The sequence below is a fragment of the Mesoplodon mirus genome, assembly GCF_964341445.2.
Source record: "Mesoplodon mirus genome assembly, chromosome: 11".
Classification (NCBI taxonomy): Eukaryota; Metazoa; Chordata; class Mammalia; order Artiodactyla; family Ziphiidae; genus Mesoplodon; species Mesoplodon mirus.
Window position 1 is genome coordinate 38,379,773 of NC_138987.1, and position 17,952 is coordinate 38,397,724.

General features: G+C 50.3%; 1 protein-coding gene across 2 annotated transcripts in view; it reads left to right on the forward strand.

Annotated features, from left to right (window-relative positions):
• Positions 1-12,642: 12,642 nt before the first annotated feature.
• ZC3H7B (zinc finger CCCH-type containing 7B) overlaps positions 12,643-17,952 on the forward strand; it is a 55,215-nt gene continuing 49,905 nt past the window's right edge. For both annotated transcript variants that reach the window (XM_082635139.1, XM_082635140.1), the window contains exon 1: positions 12,643-12,926. The gene's annotated coding sequence lies outside the window, so the exon portion shown is untranslated. The remainder of the gene's footprint in view (positions 12,927-17,952) is intronic.

Below are 17,952 nucleotides of genomic sequence, written 5' to 3' on the forward strand. Positions count from 1 at the left end.
TGTCCATTTCCTAAAGGGAAAGCCTCGCCTATTTCGTCCCATGAAATTGGAAGGACGTTCGAGGATTTCACATAAATAGCCCCCAAATTACTTGATAATTAAAAAGGGGAGGAAGGGGGGAAATAGTAACTCTATAGTAGAGAAACTGCCACACCACCTTAACTAAGTGGTCCACTTAACGTCAATAACGGGACAAACTGACATCCATCGCACACCTCCCGCAGTGATGTACTGAGAAGGACACAGCATCACCATCCATTCAGCAACGCATAAAATTAATCGTGAGGAAACATCAGACATACCCAACTGAGGGACATGCTACAGAATAACGTGTCTGTGCTCTTCCAAAAATGTTTGTGTCATGAAAGACAAAGAAAAGCTGAGGAGCTGTGGCAGATTAAAGGAGACTAAAAAGACACGATGATTAAATGCGATACGTGGTCCTGGCTAGGATCTTGGGGGTGGGGATGGGGGGAATTACTATAGCAATATTGAGACAGCAAAATTTGTATGTTAGATCATAGCATTGTATCCACGTTAGACTTGTTGGGTTTTTTTTTTTGGCTGTGTTGGGTCTTCGTTGCTGCGCGCAGGCTTTCTCTAGTTGTGGTGAGCGGGGGCTACTCTTCTTTGTGGTGTGCGGGCTTCTCATTGCGGTGGCTTCTCTTGTGGAGCACGGGCTCTAGGCGCACAGGCTTCAGTAGTTGCAGCACGTGGGCTCAGTAGTTGTGGCACACGGGCTTAGTTGCCCCACAGCATGTGGGATCTTCCCGGACCAGGGCTTGAACCCGTGTACCCTGAATCGGCAGGCGGATTCCTGATCACTGCGCCACTGGGGAAGTCCCTGTTTTTTTGTTTTTATATTGTACTGGGTTATGTAAGAGACTGCTCTTGTTCTTGGGAAATATATGCTGAAATAATTAGGGGCATGATGTCTGCAGCCTACTCTCAAATGGCTCCAAAAAATGTGTATATACATATATATACACACATACATATATGGCAAGAGACTGCAAATGTGTCAAAATGTTAACAATAAGTAAATCTGGGGACTTCCCTGGTGGTCCAGTGATAAAGAATCCTCCTTCCAATGCAGGGGACGCGGGTTCGATCCCTGGTCGGGGATCTAAGGTCACAGATGCCATGGGGCAACTAAGCCTGTGTGCCACACCTACAGAGCCCGTGCACCTCAACTAGAGAGCCCACATGCCGCAAACTAGAGTCCACGCACTCTGGAGCCTGCGTGCCACAAGTAGGGAGAGAAAACCCACACGCCACAACTAGAGAGAAGCCCCTGCGCCACAAGGTAGAGCCCACACGCTGCAACAAAAGATCCCACGTGCCGCAATGAAGATCCCGCATACCGCAACTAAGACCCAACGCAGCCAAAAGGTAAAAAATAAATAAATAAAATAAGTAAATCTGGGCGAAGGGTCTCTGGAAGCTCTTTGAACATTTTCCCCACTTTTCTCTAGGTTCAAATTTTTTAAGGCAACTGGAACACAAACAGCTTTTCTTTTCACAAAGAACTTTTTAGCCATTATGTAAATAACATGTGTTCATTATAAACACTTCAAGCAATACAGAACAGGATAAAGAGAAAGGTAAACATTACTCAAGAAACTCTAGCTCCCAGACATAATCACCCTCAACATATGCAGCTTTCTTTTCCAAAGTTACCTCTCACAACTCAGCCCACACACGTGTTTTTGCTTTACCTGCAATTCAGGGTTAAATATATTATGTGCCAGATCCTTCCATATACAACTAATTTAATCTTTACAAAGGAAGTGGGCCTCATTGCCACCCTTCCCAGCAGAGATGAGAAAACTGAAGCTCCAGACCCCGGTTCACACAACTACTGAGATGTGGATCCTCTTTCCACCCTCCCTCTCCTTCTCTGCCTGCAAGGCCCGCATCAAATGCCACCTCCTCCAGGAGGATTTCCTGCACGACTCCAGCCAGAATGAGTCACCTTCCTCTGGGGCCCATAGCAAGCTGCAAGCCCCCAGAGCAGTCGGTCTGAGAGCTTTCTCACAGAGTTAACAGTCCTCTTGGCAGCTTCCTGGAGAGCCTCTGGGCAGGTACTGTTTCTATGTGAGCAGCGTCCTCTTGGGGTCTGGCCTATCATAGATGCTTCAGGTTTCCTCATTTGAACTGGATTCCAGTCAGGGTCACAGGGTGTTTCCTTAAAGTGAACCATCATCTGAGAAGGCTGAAAAGCTTCCACTTAGGCCTGATGCTATTCCTGTGCTGATTCCAGCTAGGACTGATCAAATCAGTCTGAATTTTCCTCGGGGTGATCCTCAGCCCTTCCATTTCCAGTTTTACTCTCTGAGACATTTCTCTGACGGAGACCTCCCAAAGGGAAGAGGTGGGCGGCAGAACATCTTAGGCGAGCGCCCCTTTCTCCTCCTCCGGGTGATGGATCATAAGGTTTTCACAACTGCAAGAGAATTCTTAGCAGAAACTCAATGGCCTTCAAAGCCCCGGGAAGTAATAGGAGGTAACAGGGGTCCAGTGGGGCTTGTGGAGAACCGGTGTGTAGGTGTTCTGCCTGCAGGTATTCACATTCAAAGCTAAAAATCACAAACCCAGGCCCTTAGCAAAGAGATTCTGTTACTCCTGAATCTAGATTTTCTCTCAAACCCCTTTAAAATGGGAAGAGGGCTTCCCTGGTGGCTCAGTGGTTGAGAATCTGCCTGCCAATGCCCGGAACACGGGTTCGAGCCCTGGTCTGGGAAGATCCCACATGCCGTGGAGCAACTAGGCCCGTGCGCCACAACTACTGAGCCTGCGTGTCTGGAGTTTGTGCTCTGCAACAAGAGAGGCCGCGACAGTGAGAGGCCCGCGCACCACGATGAAGAGTGGCCCCCGCTCGCCGCAACTAGAGAAAGCCCACGCACAGAAACGAAGACCCAACACAGCCAAAATAAATAAATAAATAAATAAATAAAATGGGGAGACTAGGGTTTAAAAAAGGAGAAGGGGGTTTGCACAGTGAGTCTGAAGAGTCCAGAACCATCAGCGTTTCCAATCAACACATTTGTCGTCATCTTTCTCTCTCTCCCTCCCTTTCTCCAACTCTCTCTCAAGTTACCACCTGAGAGCTAGTCTGTTTGCCTGGCCCCAGAAATGAAATCAAAGCTTTTGACAGACAGATAGAACCATCTTAGGCCATCCCTCTTCTCTTTTCAACAGATGGAGAACTGAAGCCCAGAGAGGTCAAGTAACCTGCCCGAATTACACAGTAATTTAAACAAGAGATAATAGAACCAGATCTCTGGGGTTCTTTTCAATACACATGGAAAACAAGTCAGTTTGTGCGTGTGAGGTGAGAATAAGGGGAGAGTGGATATTCCAGACCTCTTCTCTCTATTGTGCAGCGGTTTTTATTGTTTTCTTTCTTTCTTCCTTCCTTCCTTTCTTCTTTCTTTCTTTTAATATTTTGAAGAGAAAAGCAGACTGCCTCTGATTAGTTTGGTTTACATTAACGGAGTGTTTTAAATTCCATTCTTGTGCCTGAAAACAAACTTAATTGCCAATTGTAAATGGAATAAACGATATTTATTCTGGTTTCCTGTAGAGCTACCAAGGCTGCAGACTTGCCATTTAGTCAGATCAAAAACAAATGCCTGAACTATGTCAGACACGTGAGGAATGTAGAGAGAAAGTCCCAAGATCCAACTGGATGCTGGCCTTGAGCCCCAGGGGAGAGGCAGGTGGGCCTGGCCTACCCATATTGCTGGAGAGCCTGCCCCCTCCCCTGGTGGGAGGGGGTTGCTACATCATTTGTTAAAGATAACTCAAACCACATTCCCCCCTGGGTTCAAGCCCAGGGCTCCCTTAACTATTTTTTTTAACCGCGATAAACAACCATACTTAAAAGAATTCATGCATTCCATTACTCCATAACTACTGGATAACTACTCCAGTAGTTATCTACTATGTACAAGGCACTGTTCCAGAATCCAGTGTTGAATAAGATGGAAAAGGATGGTGTCTGGGGAGGAGCTTAAATTTGGGTCTAACGTGTATGAAGGGTTTCCTGGTACCAAATCCTTTTGGTAGATTATATTTCCTTTTAATAATTCTTTTGTTCCAAAATGGAAATTATTTCAGTTTTTAAATGAAAACTGACAGCAATTTAAAAAATTAGTACAAATGCAAAAGAGCATAAAGAAGAAAGTTAAAAATTACCTGTTTCGTTTTTAACAAAAATGTTATGTAGATTGATGAGTGGATGGATGGATGGAAGGATAAATATATGATAAAGCAAATACAGCAAAATCTTAACAAATGTAGCATAATATAGGGCTATACAGTTCTTTCAATTTTCTGTATGCTTGAGGGACTTCCTGTGGTGCTCCAAGGACAATGGTGCTTCAAGGACATAGGACGACCCTGCCTGAAAAAGTGTCAGCGTTACACACCCCCTACGGGACTTTAATCACCATCCCCACCACCATGTTGCGATGGTTACGAAATTCCTCAGCCCACCTGGGCAACGGGACCTGTCCCAAATAAGGAAAGGCATCTGCCCTGTCCCACTCTTACCCTATAGAAGGAAGGTGTAGGTGCCTTGACCAATCAGTAAACGAAATTTTCATCTCGGACCATTCCTTTGTTTTCTGGCTATAAAAACTGATCAGTAGCACGTGTTTGGGCTCCACTCTCCCTGACTACTAGGAAGTCAGCCCGCTGTTCTGGCAGCGACCCTTCCCGCTAATAAATTCTATCTTCTTTACATTCTGCCTTGTGTCTGGAAATTCTTTTCCAACCCGCGTTTGCACAAAGACATTTGGTGGCCTGTACAGGGACCTCCAGGGGGATCTCTTTCCCCACCTCCTCTCCTCATTCCTTGGGACTCTCTGTGAACAGGCAAGCTGACGTGAAAGCAACAGAGGAACTCTGGCCAGGGCAACATCCTGGTGTGCTCCGAAGGCTCCACGGCTCACTTCGCCCCAGTAACTGCCGCCCAGACGGGTGAGGATCCCTCTGTCTTCCTTCCGACTGAGGACTAGGCCGATTGGTATCCTGCGGGCACGGGTCAGGCATTTAAAAGCCGTTAGGGTGCCTGCCGCTTGAAGGCTCCCGTGGAAAGATAAGGGGGCCACGGAACGGACCAGGCTGTTAGAGTGTCCGCCCCTGCCAAGACGACTTCCGTGCAATGCGAGGCACACCGCGGACGAAGCAAAGCACAAAGCCCACAGTCCCTTGGCCACCGCCTCCTCGGCAGGGTTAGAAGGCGGAATCCTCAGTCCTCTTTTCTGTCTCTCCTGCTTCTTTCTCCTCAGCTCGGACTGACTCCAAAGGACCTCACTGCCTCTAGATTGTCCTGGGAGAGAGCTCCTTCCCATCCCTGAGAATTTTCTATCAGTGAGTCAATTCCCAGCTGGTTTCCGGGAATTCCCCTCTCTGGTCATTGGTGCCTTAGTCGCACTGAGGCTAAGAATGGGTTCAGAGACGTCTATTCCCTTAGACTCACCTCTTGGCTGTATTCTCAGGAATTGGAAGGAATTTGACCCAGACAATCTCAAGAAGAGGCTCATTTCCTTTTGTAACACGGCTTGGCCCCAGTACAAACTGAGGGACCAAGAACAATGGCTTCTTAACGGGACCCTAAATTACAACACAGTCCTCCAACTTGATCTCTACTGTTGGAAACTAGGAAAGGATTCCGAGGTTCCGTCCGTGCTGGCCTTCACGGCCCTCGGTCAGAATCTGAGCCTGAGGGACTCCTGTCGCATGTGTCTCTCCATTGCTGTTTTAATGCCTCATCCTCCCGCCCTCCTCCTTCAGCTTCACTACCTCGTCCCTCCCCATCTCCCCCTCCACCAGGTATCTTGGATGAGCCTTCTTGTCCCTGGTCTCACCAGTCTCCTCCTCAACCTTCTCCCCAACCCCTACCTCCGTACCCAGAAGCAGACCCTCCCTCCCCTCCCCACACTTGGTCACGAGCAGCCCAAAGCTCAGCATCCAGTCTCAATATGCTTCACCTACAAGAGGTCGCTAACAGAGCCCTAGGTACTATCAGGGTTCATGTACCCTTCCCCATGTCTGATCTCTCTCATATCCAAGGGAAACTGGGCTCCTTCAGCCAGGACCCCCCACCCCCACCTTCATCAGGGAATTCCAGGCCCTAACTAAAGCCTTTGACTTAACCTGGCCAGATATTCATGTGGTCCTAACTACCTGCTGCATCATGAAGAAAAGGCCAGGATCAAGGCCGTGGCTCAGGCCTGGGCAGATAAGGCACACGCCCGAAATCCTAATGAGAACCGAGCGGGGGCAGAGGCAGTCCCACGGGCAGATCCAGGATGGAGACACCAGGCAAATGAAAATGGGCCAGCAGGAGGGCTCACTAGGAGAAATTACGTGATTACCTGTCTACTAGAATGTATGAAAAAGGCAATCATCAAACCTGTCAATTATAAGAAACTCAGAGAAGTTACACAGGAACGCTCTGAGAATCTGGCCCTTTTTCAGGCCCAATGAGTAGAGGCTATGCACCAACCAAGACCCTGAGACCCCTAAGGATCAGGCTATACTTGCAGTTCACTTTATAAGCCAAGGCATCCCCTGACATCAGACAGAAATTACAGAAACTAGAGCAAGGGCCACAGACCCCATTTCCTGTTCTACTTGACACGGCCTTTAAGGTCTTTAACAACAGGGAGGAGGCTTCTAGGAACAGACGAGAACTAAGAGAGGAAGAAGAGTTACAAGGACACGCTCAGTATATGGCTCTTGCCATTGCTCAGTCCCTCCCAAAACAGACCCACGGGAGCCCCTCTCCTGTCTCAGAAACCACCGCTGAGCTGCCACCAGTGCGGTCAGCAGGGGCACAGTGTCAGGAACGGCCGCACCCCACCACCCGATCCCCCGTGCCCTTACTGTCACCAAAAGGGCCATTGGAAGACAAGTTGTCCCTGCCGCCTTCAAGCGGGGAGGCCAACGCCACGACCACCCAACACTCAGGGCATTTCGGGTCCCAGCCCCGTGGGCCGAGGTCAAGGCCAATTGCCCCTGTCGGTGGTAATTGACTAGCAGGGGCAAGAACCGGACTGCGCTCTAGATCTGGGGCTCCTGGATGCGGATGACTGCAGGTGTGCACGGCTCAATCTATAGGTGCCTATGTTCCCCATAAGACCGGAGGAGCCCCGGGTAACCCTGGATGTGGCAGGGGCTACTATAACCTTTCTAACTGACACAGGGGTTACTTGGCCCTGACCTCCTTCTCTGGTCCCACTCGCTGTTCCTCAATCCTCTTAATGGGAGTAGACGGAAAGCCCTCATATGGCCATTTTACACCTCCCTTACCCTGTTCCCTTGAGAATACTCTATTCACCCATTCTTTCCTAGTTCTCCTGGCCTGTCCAACACCCCTGTTAGGCCGGGACCTTTTAACAAAACTTGAAGCTACTTTATCATTTACCCCAGTAAATATGGCTTTAATAGCCACTGCGAAGCCTACTCTAGCTAAAATCTCACCCCATATCCTCCACCAAGTTCCCCTGGAAGTACCTCCATTGCCCGACAGCTGTCTCTTGAACTCACACAACAGATTGCCTGCCTAGCAGCTCAAATTAAGAACAAGACAAGAGGGCCTCCCTGGTGGCGCAGTGGTTGAGAGTCCGCCTGCCGATGCAGGGGATACGGGTTCGTGCCCCGATCTGGGAGGATCCCATATGCCGCGGAGCGGCTGGGCCCGTGAGCCATGGCCGCTGGGCCTGCGCATCCGGAGCCTGTGCTCCGCAACGGGGGAGGCCACAACAGTGAGAGGCCCGCATACCGCAAAAAGAAAAAAAAAAAAAAAAAAGAACAAGACAAGAACAAATAAATTCTCTAGCAGGAGTGGTTTTACAAAATAGAAGAGCTCTGGACCTCCTAACAGCTAATCAAGGAGGGACCTGTGCAGTGTTAAAGGAGGATTGCTGTTCTTTTGTCAACCAGTCGGGCAAGGTCCAGACCAATCTTCGAGCCATTATTGAAAGAGCTAATGGATTCTACAGGGGAGCAGTCTCAGGGGGACTCGACTGGTGGGACTTCAAGACTAATATCTGGTCCTGGTTCTCTTGGCTAACCCCTTTCCTAGGTCCTATAGTAGCCTTTCTACTTCTACTAATCTTCGGGCCATGTATCTTTAACCTCCTTGTTAAGTTTGTCTCTTCCAGAATACAACAAATAAACCTCCAAATGGTGATGCAACAAGAATACCGGCCAGACAACACTTGTACAACCTTTGAACAAGCTGCCATCACTTTCCATGCGGCCCGCACTCCTCCCTAGATACACCCTGACAGAGAGCAGGCAACGGGAACCCAGGGCCCCACGATGCCCCCGCTCAGCAGGAAGCAGCCAGAGAGAGTTTGTCGCCCCTTCTCCTCACAAAGGGGTTCCCGAATGCCTGAGAGGGAATTAGGCAGTTAGGTATCCATTAGGGTCAAGGAATTGGCCCTATAAATAAAAAGAGGGGGGAATGTGGTGCTCCAAGGACAATGGTGCTTCAAGGACAAAGGACAACCCTGCCTGAAAAAGTGTCAGCATTACACCCCCTACCTTAATCAGTAGCCTTCCCCACCACCATGTTGCAATGGTTATGAAATTTGGAGCCCACCTGGGCAACGGAACCTGTCCCAGATAAGGAAAGGCATCTGCCCTGTCCCACTCTTACCCTATAAAAGGAAGGTGTATGTGCCTCCACCAGTCAGTAAACAAAATTACACCTCGGACCATTCCTTTGTTTTCTGGCTATAAAAACTGATCAACAGTACATGTTCAGGCTTCACTCTCCCAGACTAGTAGGAAGTTGGCCCGCTGTTCCGGCAGCAACCCTTCCCGCTAGTAAATTCTATCTTCTTTACATTCTGCCTTGTGTCTGGAAATTCTTTTCCAACCCGCGTTCGGACCACCACACTTCCCTGGTGGTCTAGTGGTAAAGAATCCGCCTTCCAATTCAGGGGACGTGGGTTCAATCCCTAGTCAGGGAACTAAGATCCCACATGCCGAGGGGCAACTAAGCCCACGCACCTCAGCGAGAGAGCCCGCATGCCACAAACCACAGAGCCCACATGCCTGGAGCCCGCGCACCACAACTAGAGGAGAGGGAACCCACGCGCCACAACTAGAGAGAAGCCCGCACACCGCAGTGAAGATCCACCGCAGCCAAAAATAAATTAAAAAATTAATTAATTTAAATAAATAAATAAATGTGCTTTCCTCTAAAAAAAAAATCTTCTGTATGCTTGAACATTTTCAAGCATACTGGGGACAAATGTGACTATGTTTTATCACCTGCATTTCATCCACTGTATTATAACCTATCTCAGCTTCTAGGCTTATGGGTCCACCCCTCTCTTTTTTTTTAAATCACCTTCACCTTTGAGAATCTGAATTCTATGGACTGTTTCCCAGAAGAATGCATTATTTATTTATTATTTATTTAATCACACATTTATCAATGCTTTGCATGCAGGAACTCACTTAATCCTCTTAGTAACTCTATGGGAAAGTACTCATTATCCCCAACCTGAGCCTAAAATGGTGCACTTTATCTTCAAGGTCTTTCCCTAAACCCCAAGACGCCTTGCTGGAGGGCTGGGACCTGGGACTGTGCTGGAGCTGTGGGGAAAGGGGTTTATTTGCAGTCCCAGGACCTCGTGTGGGGCCTGGCAATGAATGTTTTTGAGTGAGTGAATGAACACTGTACATGGTTGCAGTTAAGACTGCCATGCACTCAGGCTCTTCCCAGGTGATAAGAAGGCATCTCTGGGGTCCAAGCCATGGCAGGCCTAAGCTTGGAGCAGGAGGTGCTCGCTGGAGAAGGGGTAACTGAATGATGTACCCGTCAGTTCCTCAAAGGTCAGAGCATGAGTGTCCACCTCCCATTCTCCAGCGACCCGCTCCTGTGACAGGCTCTTGGGGGTAACCAGTGATACATCCAGATTTAAGATATCCACATCACGATGCTGTGGTCTTACAGAGGGATGGGCCTGGGACTGAATTCTGTCTCTACCTCTTTCTTAGTCAGTTAACTGCTTTGTGTCTGTTTCTTCACCTTGAAACAGGTAAAAACAATCCCTACCTTACAGGGTTTTGAGGAGGGTAAGAGAATCAACATGTGCAAAGTGCTTGACTCATAAGTAAATAAAAAGTGGTGGCTGTTACTGCTATTTCAGCTTTAATGTGGGGACATAGGGCAACCTGTTGGTGCCACCTTTGGGGCCTTTCTCTCCAAAGTACCACCACCTCTGGTTGGGGTCTTGTAAGGGCCCATTTACCATCTCAGGCAGCTCAGATAGTTTAACTAGTTGATACGAAATTCAAGAGATGAAGGCAGCAGAGGGGAGGGCTGGTGTCCAGCTGAATCCTCCTTAAATGATGGACAGTCCTCAGTTCTTTTCTTTCTTTTTTTTTTTTTTTAGTTTCGGCATGTGGGATCTGGTTCCCTGACCAGGGATTGAACCCAGGCCCCCTGCATTGGGAGCGTGAAGTCTTAGCCACTGGACTACCAGGGAAGTCCCTCCAGTCCTTTTTTAAGGATATGTGTTATTCCACTGGCAGCCTGGGATAGTAGAATCACCACACCATTTACCAGCTAGTTCATTTGAGGCAAGATGCAGTAGTCCAACTGGCCTCAACAGCTTCACCCATAAAATGGGAGTGATAATAACAATGGAACCTAATCTGATAAATTGTCATGAGTGTTTCACTATAAATTGTACAGGAGGTATGGAAACGAACATTTATTCATCCCCGTGGGCTTGGCACTATACTATATGCTTTACAGCTATTATTTAATTGTAGTCCTTGAAACAAAATTTACGTTGATTAGGTTTTCTTATCCTTATTTTACCAATGAGGAGACTAATGCTGCAAGATAGGCTGGGGTCACACAGCTAGCAAGTGGCAGAGCTGGGACTGCAACAGACCTTGGTCTTTCTCATGCTGCCTCAGTGACAGCCCCACCATACCACCCAGGCTCCCTAAATTGCCAGGCTCATCCTGTATATGCCTTTAGCCCACGATCTTGGGACTATTACAGGTGACCTAGCCGTGCTTGTCAGAAATACTAAATCAGAACCTCTGGGAGTTCCCTGGTGGCTTAGTGGCTAGGATTCTGGGCGTTCACTGCCGTGGCATGGGTTCAATCCCTGGTTGGGGAACTGAGATCCTGCAAACCGCAGGGTGGCAAAAAAAATCTCTGAGGTGGTGGGAGGGGTTAAAGGTTTTCATTTTAAATAAGGCCCTCCTCGCAGTGAGTCAGGCCACTGGACTCTGCTTTTCGTTTCTGGACATAAATGTCCATCACCCTTATGCCAGAGGCTGCCTTTTTGTTTATTAATCTTAGCGTAGTGAGGGGAGAGATGGCACCCACAGAAGGAAGAGTTTGAGAAATTCCAGCGGTGCAGGTGCTTTTTATCCCTCTTTCAAGGCTCCCTTATGGTAGATAGTGAAAAGTGTGAGAGGTCATGTAAAGCATACAAGCTCTGGAGTCAGAACTGCCACCTTGGACAAGTCGCTTAATCTCTGAGGCTCAGTTTTCCATTTGTAAAACAGGCATGCTAAAACCAATCTCCCAGGATTATTGTGAGAAATAAATAGGCAAACTGTGCCAGTTTCTGGTCCCTCCTAGCATTTACCACAGCGTGTTTAAAATTTATCTCAGCGATGTATCTCTAGTCCCTAAGATTTTCTGGCACAAATGTGGAAAAGATAACATTTGTAGGGCTTCCCTGGTGGCGCAGTGGTTGAGAGTCCGCCTGCCTATGCAGGGGACGCAGGTTCGTGCCCCGATCCGGGAGGATCCCACATGCCGCGGAGCGGCTGGGCCTGTGAGCCATGGCCGCTGGGCCTGCGCGTCCGGAGCCTGTGCTCCGCGATGGGAGAGGCCACAGCAGTAAGAGGTCCGCGTACCGCAAAAAAAAAAAAAAAAAGATAACATTTGTAAAGATAAAATCTTTACAAATCTCACAGCTAATCCTCAATAAATAAATTAATATATATAAACACACACATATATATGTACCTATATGCACATATACATACATATGTGTGTGTGTGCGTGTAAAATGAAGAGGGTAGAGAACTCTCAGGAATCCACGGGGCAGGTGGTGGTAGGGTGGGATGACACCGTATTTGGAATCCGAAGCTCTGGATTCAAATCCAACCTGAACCTGGCCAGCTCTGTGTCAGTGCCAGGGATGCTGACAGCCGGTTTCTCCTTTGGTGACCTCCCCTTACCTTCTGGGTCTTCTAAGCAGCCTCAAATCCTTTCGGGAAAGATCCCATACATACAACAACAGTCGAGGGAGGTCCTGATTCCTCTCTGAGCCTTTGGTCCTCATCCTGAAAAGGGCACAAGGCATCTAGAGTTTTGGGGAGCCTTCACTGAAAGCATCTGGAAACCCCGGGGGCTCTTTACACACATGAGGAAGGGCGGAGGCGCTGAGTTAGAACAGCATCAGTCCAGAAATGCAGAATTGCCAAAAGAAAAGCCCCAAGAGGGAAGGACACTTTCAAAGAAGATAAAGGTGAATTCCAGGCATGAGCTTTCCAAGGGGAAGGGGGACTTCCCCGCCCCCTCCGCCCCCAGGTGCTCAGCCCGCGCCGCCCACCCCCGGCGCCCGGCGAAGGGAGCCGCGCTCTAGGACCCGAGGAGGAAGAACTGCAGGGAGACGGTGCCTCCAGCGGGTGCTGCCGCGAGCGGCCGGCCGAGGGGGCTGGAAATGAAAGTAAAGCTCTCCGGAGCCACATGGACGGAGCTGCCGGGGCGGCGGCGCCGGGAGCAGGATGCTGCCGCCCGTAATTAAATAGCATTTACTCTTATTATTACTACTAATAATAACGTAATCATACCTCTAGTCATAGCATACCATTTATCGGGCTCGGCGCAGGCCCGCGGGGAGCGCAGCCCGGCCGAGGTGAGTGAGTGCTGCGCGCGGCCCGGGCCCCACGGGGCAGAGGCCGGGGCCCGACCGCGAACCAGCGGCCGGCTCTGGAGGGCTCGGGGCGCCCGGGGGCCGCGCCGGGCTGGGAGGAGGTGCGGAAAGCCCTGACCAGGCCGGAGCTGCGCGGGGACACCCGGAGAGTGCATTTTGCAAAAATAAATAGTCCCCCAACCCCCCTTTCCTTCTTTCTGGGGCTCCCCCTCCCGGCCCCCGTGCCCTGCCCCAAAGTTTCAAAGTTATTGTGCGGGCGGGGGCACCTGCCGCTGGGAGATTTGGCTGCCTCTGCAACCCCCCGAGGGGTGTCTTGGAACTAATTGCGTGGGGGGCTCTCTCCTGGGCGTTCGAAGCTTTGGGGTGCGCGGATGCTTTGCCGATTCCCGCGATGGGGTTCGAGGCGATTGGCGGGGGCGTCGCTGGCAGCGCGCCCCTTCCTTTTGTGTGCGCCTTGGCCCGCAGCGCCGGGAGTTGGAGGGACCGCAGCGCGGGCCGAGGACCGCGGCCGCCGACGGGCCGCCCCTGCCGGCTGCGGCGGCCACGCGAGCCCGGGGATCCGGGGCCTGCGGCCCGGCCCGGGGGGAGAGGGCGGCAGGAAAGGGGGGCGCGGTCTGGGGGGGCATTTCCGGTCGCGGGATCAGTTCCTGGGCTCAGGCCTGCGAGGGGTCCGTCGTCCTACCAGGGGCGCACAGGGGCTGCGGGGGACAGCTCCAGCGCTTGGGGGGCCCCCCGGGAGATGAGTGCACGGGAGCCACCCACCCCGGCCTCGGACCCCCCCTCCTGCCCTCCGCGGGCCTCAGGGACTCCACCCGGCCTGCTCCTTCCTTTCCCCGATTTCCTCTTAAAATCTGTCTGGCTCGGATATTTATAAGGTGCCCGGTTTGGGGGTCTTTCACAGAGACAAAGCAGTATTCCCAGGGGGAAAAAAAAATGAGGATTCACTCTGATAGACTCTGATGGGTGTGATACCTACATGGCATTAATGGGTAAGAATAGGGGCTGGAGAAGGAATGGAGGGGCTGGAGAAGGGGCCTGGGCCCAGAATGAGGGACTGGGGTGTCCACATCAGCTTTCTCAGGGATGTCATTTCTCTGGGATTGCTTACTGGGACTTTTGATTCCTGGGTACAAGACTCTGAACTCCAACTTCTTAGCATATTCCTCAGTGCCTGCAATTCATCCAGTCCCATGAAAACAGCAGAATGCAGATCCTTGGATTTTCACACAAATGTGATAATTATAGTACATTTAGCAACTATTGGACACAAAATTCCAGCAGAATCTTTAATTCTACTACCAAGACTTCCCCCCCTCCCCCCGCATACTACCCTACCCACCTTGGTCGTCTTTCCCCATTTTCACTTCCCATGGAAATTGGTCTGCAAGCTAGAAATGATGCCCAGCCAATCGCAGTTGGAATAGATTTGTAGTGTGGGCTTCCTTGAGCTGGGAAGGAGAAACCTGTGTCCAGGAGGGCTGAGATCTGAAGGTAGGAGAGAGATTTTGTGAGCCCTGAGCTGGGATGAGGTTCCATGGATGCTGTGAATTCTAGGCTGTTGGCTTTTTGTTTAGGATGAACAGTTAAGAATGTGGGTTTTGGTGGATTATTTGGGGCTAAGAGCTGGGCTCTTGAGTCTTAGGTATAGGAAAGTTGAAGCATCAGTAGGTTTGGATTTGAAAATCTGAAAATAATAATCCCTTAAATAGCACTTTTTAGTTTATAACAAAAGGGCTTTCACATATGCTGGCTCGTCTGTCCTCCATAGCAACCATGTCAGCTCGACATGTTTCAGTCCTCATTTTCCAGATGAGAAACCTGAGGCTTAGAGAGTTGAAGGTTCTCCCTGGAAGGTCACATAACAGAGCTAGGATTCCCACCTGGTTTTCTGCCTCCAAATCTTCACCTTTTCCCAGAGTCCTGGCTACCTTAGCAAGTTACTTTTCAAGCGCTTCTTGTGAGCACAGTGCGATGCTGTGGGGCAGGCTTGGGTTGAGTTCGCCACTTAGAGGCTGGTTGGGAAGAGAAAGTTAACTAGCGAACCGATGAGAGAACAAGGAAATGGTCAATACTAGGGTCAATGCCGTGGGAGTGGAGAGAAGAGAGAGCTCTCAGGGTAACCTGGAAAAGTTAGGGAAGGCTTCCTTCAGCAAGTGGGTCTTGAGCTTGAAAGAATGGGGATGCTTGGCTGGGGTGGAGAAGAGGTAGGGGATTCTGGGCTCACCACAATTGCTTCCACTCTGGAAGGTTGACGTACATTCTGTCTAATTCTTACAGTGGCTCCTTGAGGGGTGGGCATTATTATCTCCATCTCACAGCTGAAGACACTGAGGAACACATGATTTATGTGACTGGCCCAAGATCACCTGACTGGATTTGAAACCAGTCCTGGGTGACTGTTAAGTGTGCTGCATGGCGTCAGAATTGGACCACCTCCATCCCAAATATGTAGACAAGAACAGAGACCAAGACAGTTTGAACTGGCAAATGTTCCGGGGTGGGGGCTTAAGCTAAAATGTCAGCAGGCTCCACAAGGCCAGGGAGTTTTTTTTTTTTTTAAGAAGATGTTGGGGGTAGGAGTTTATTAATTAATTTATTTATTTTTGTTGTGTTGGGTCTTCGTTTCTGTGCGAGGGCTTTCTCTAGTTGTGGCAAGCGGGAGCCACTCTTCATCGCGGTGCGCGGGCCTCTCACTATCGCGGCCTCTCCTATTGCGGAGCACAGGCTCCAGACGCGCAGGCTCAGTAGTTGTGGCTCACGGGCCTAGTCGCTCCGCGGCATGTGGGATCCTCCCAGAGCAGGGCTCGAACCTGTGTCCCCTGCATTAGCAGGCAGATTCTCAACCACTGCGCCACCAGGGAAGCCCGGCCAGGGAGTTTTAATGAACCAGCCCTGTGCCCCATGGCCTCACAGGTACTCTCAGGAGGTTTCTGGAAGCCTGACTGCAGAAGGCAGAATGGTGGTGGAAGGAAGACTGAGTCCTGAGTGTGGAGATCCGAGTTCAGTTCCTAGTGCCTGCCAGTGCCTGGCTTGATGCGGCGGAGGAGCTTGTGGCTTGGAAAGGAGAAAGATATGGATGATTGATTAACCTGAGCTTCCCAAGGACAGGAACTGGGTCTGATTCACCTTCTGTGTCCCAGGCCCCCGTGGAGGTGCCAGGAGGACGCATTCAGCCATTTTGTTGTCAAATTGAATTATGTCCCAGTGTAGAGGAAGATTTCTTTTGCCCTGGGGGGTGGAAGGTCTTCCGAGAAGAAGTGCCATTTAAACATTTGAAAAATGGGTTGAGGGCTTCCCTGGTGACGCAGTGGTTAAGAATCTGCCTGCCAATGCAGGGGACACGGGTTCAGTCCCTGGTTGGGAAGATCCCACGTGCCGTGGAGCAACTAAGCCCATGCACCACAACTACTGAGCCTGCGCTCTAGAGCCCGCGAGCCACAACTACTGAAGCCTGCGCGCCTGGAGCCCGTGCTCCGCAATAAGAGAAGCCACCGCAATGAGAAGCCTGCACACCACAACAAAGAGTAGCCCCTGCTCGCCGCAACTAGAGAAAGCCCGCGTGCAGCAATGCAGACCCAACGCAGCCAAAAATAAATAAATTAAATTAAATTTAAAAAAAAAAGAAAGATGGGTTGAGAAAAGCCAGAGAAAGGGCATTCTAAGGAGAGGCACTGAGCTGGACAAAGGCAGGGTGGTGTGAAGTAGGAACAGGCAGATCATCTGGTACAGCCATGGTGCAGGTGGCAGGTGTGAGTTCAGGTTCAAGTCAGGCTCTGCCACTGTGGTCCCTTGGGTTCTCCAGGCCCAGGTTTCCTTTTCCGAAAATGAGCCCTGAGGTTTGATGATGTTTGGTGGTAACCTCTCAGAGGAGCCCAGTGCCCCGGGATCGGGACAGGAGACTCAGATGAGAGGAACTAGAGGGGTTTAAAAATTTGTAGTAACTGAACAAACACCAATCCAGCAATTAGCTAGTGGCCAGCTGTCATGAGTGGTTTCTCCTAGATGAGCTCATTCAATCTTTATGATAGTCCTATAGGTGGGTGCTATAATTGTCCCCATTTTAAAGATGAAGAAACTGTGGCACAGAGCTTAAGTGACATCGTGTAAGTGACAGAGCTGGAGGGCAAACCCGGGCAGTTTGCCTCTTGAGCTGGCCCAGTGGAGGACTAGGTAAGGCTGGGAGGGAGGAGGCAGGAGGCTGACGGGGCTGGTGGTGGTGAGGTGAGACGGCAGAAGGTGGAGGTATCCTCTGAGGAAGTCTGGCTGCAGCCTCGACTGGAGCCTCAGCTGGGGTTGATGAAGTGACTGCTACGTGTCAGCTCCCAGGAGTCTCCACAGAAGCCAGCTCCTTTCATCACATTTAATGGCCCATAGAAAACAGGCTCGTTTTCCGTTCTCTGTCATCACCAGCTATGGGGCTCCTTCCCACCTTATTTATTTCTCCTAGTAAGTCTGTTTCTTTGCAGGCGCCCTGATGGCTTCTGCAGGTGTGTTAGCGCTGTTTCCCCATCAGGCTGTGGAGGCCCAGAGGGAAGGGGCGGCAGCATTTCTGCATCCAGGAGACATCTCTAGTTGACTTCAGTTCCGCAGCAATTCCTGAGCCCCGAATCGGAGGCTGAGACCCAGGCTTGATGGTGACAGTGGCAGTAGCGACAGCAGCCACCATGTCTGGAATGCGGCTGTGTGCAGGCCCTGTGCTTGTGCTTTCTGCGCTTTCTCTCACTGAATACGCTTAACGACTCTTTGAGGCAGGAACAACTATTAACAGCCCCATTTTGCAGATGGGGAGACTGAGGTTCCAAGATCACACAGCTGAGGTAGAGCAGGGGATCAGAGGGATCCAGGCCTGCTGGACTCCCGAGTCCAAGGTCTTAGCCGTCCTGCAGGAGAGATGCTGTCAAGCTCTTTCAGTCTCCATGGAGCTCTTTTCTTATCTGTCTGGAAACCCTAATGATCTAACATTTGTATCGTGCTTTTGCCCACAGTCTCTCATTAATCCTCATGATAA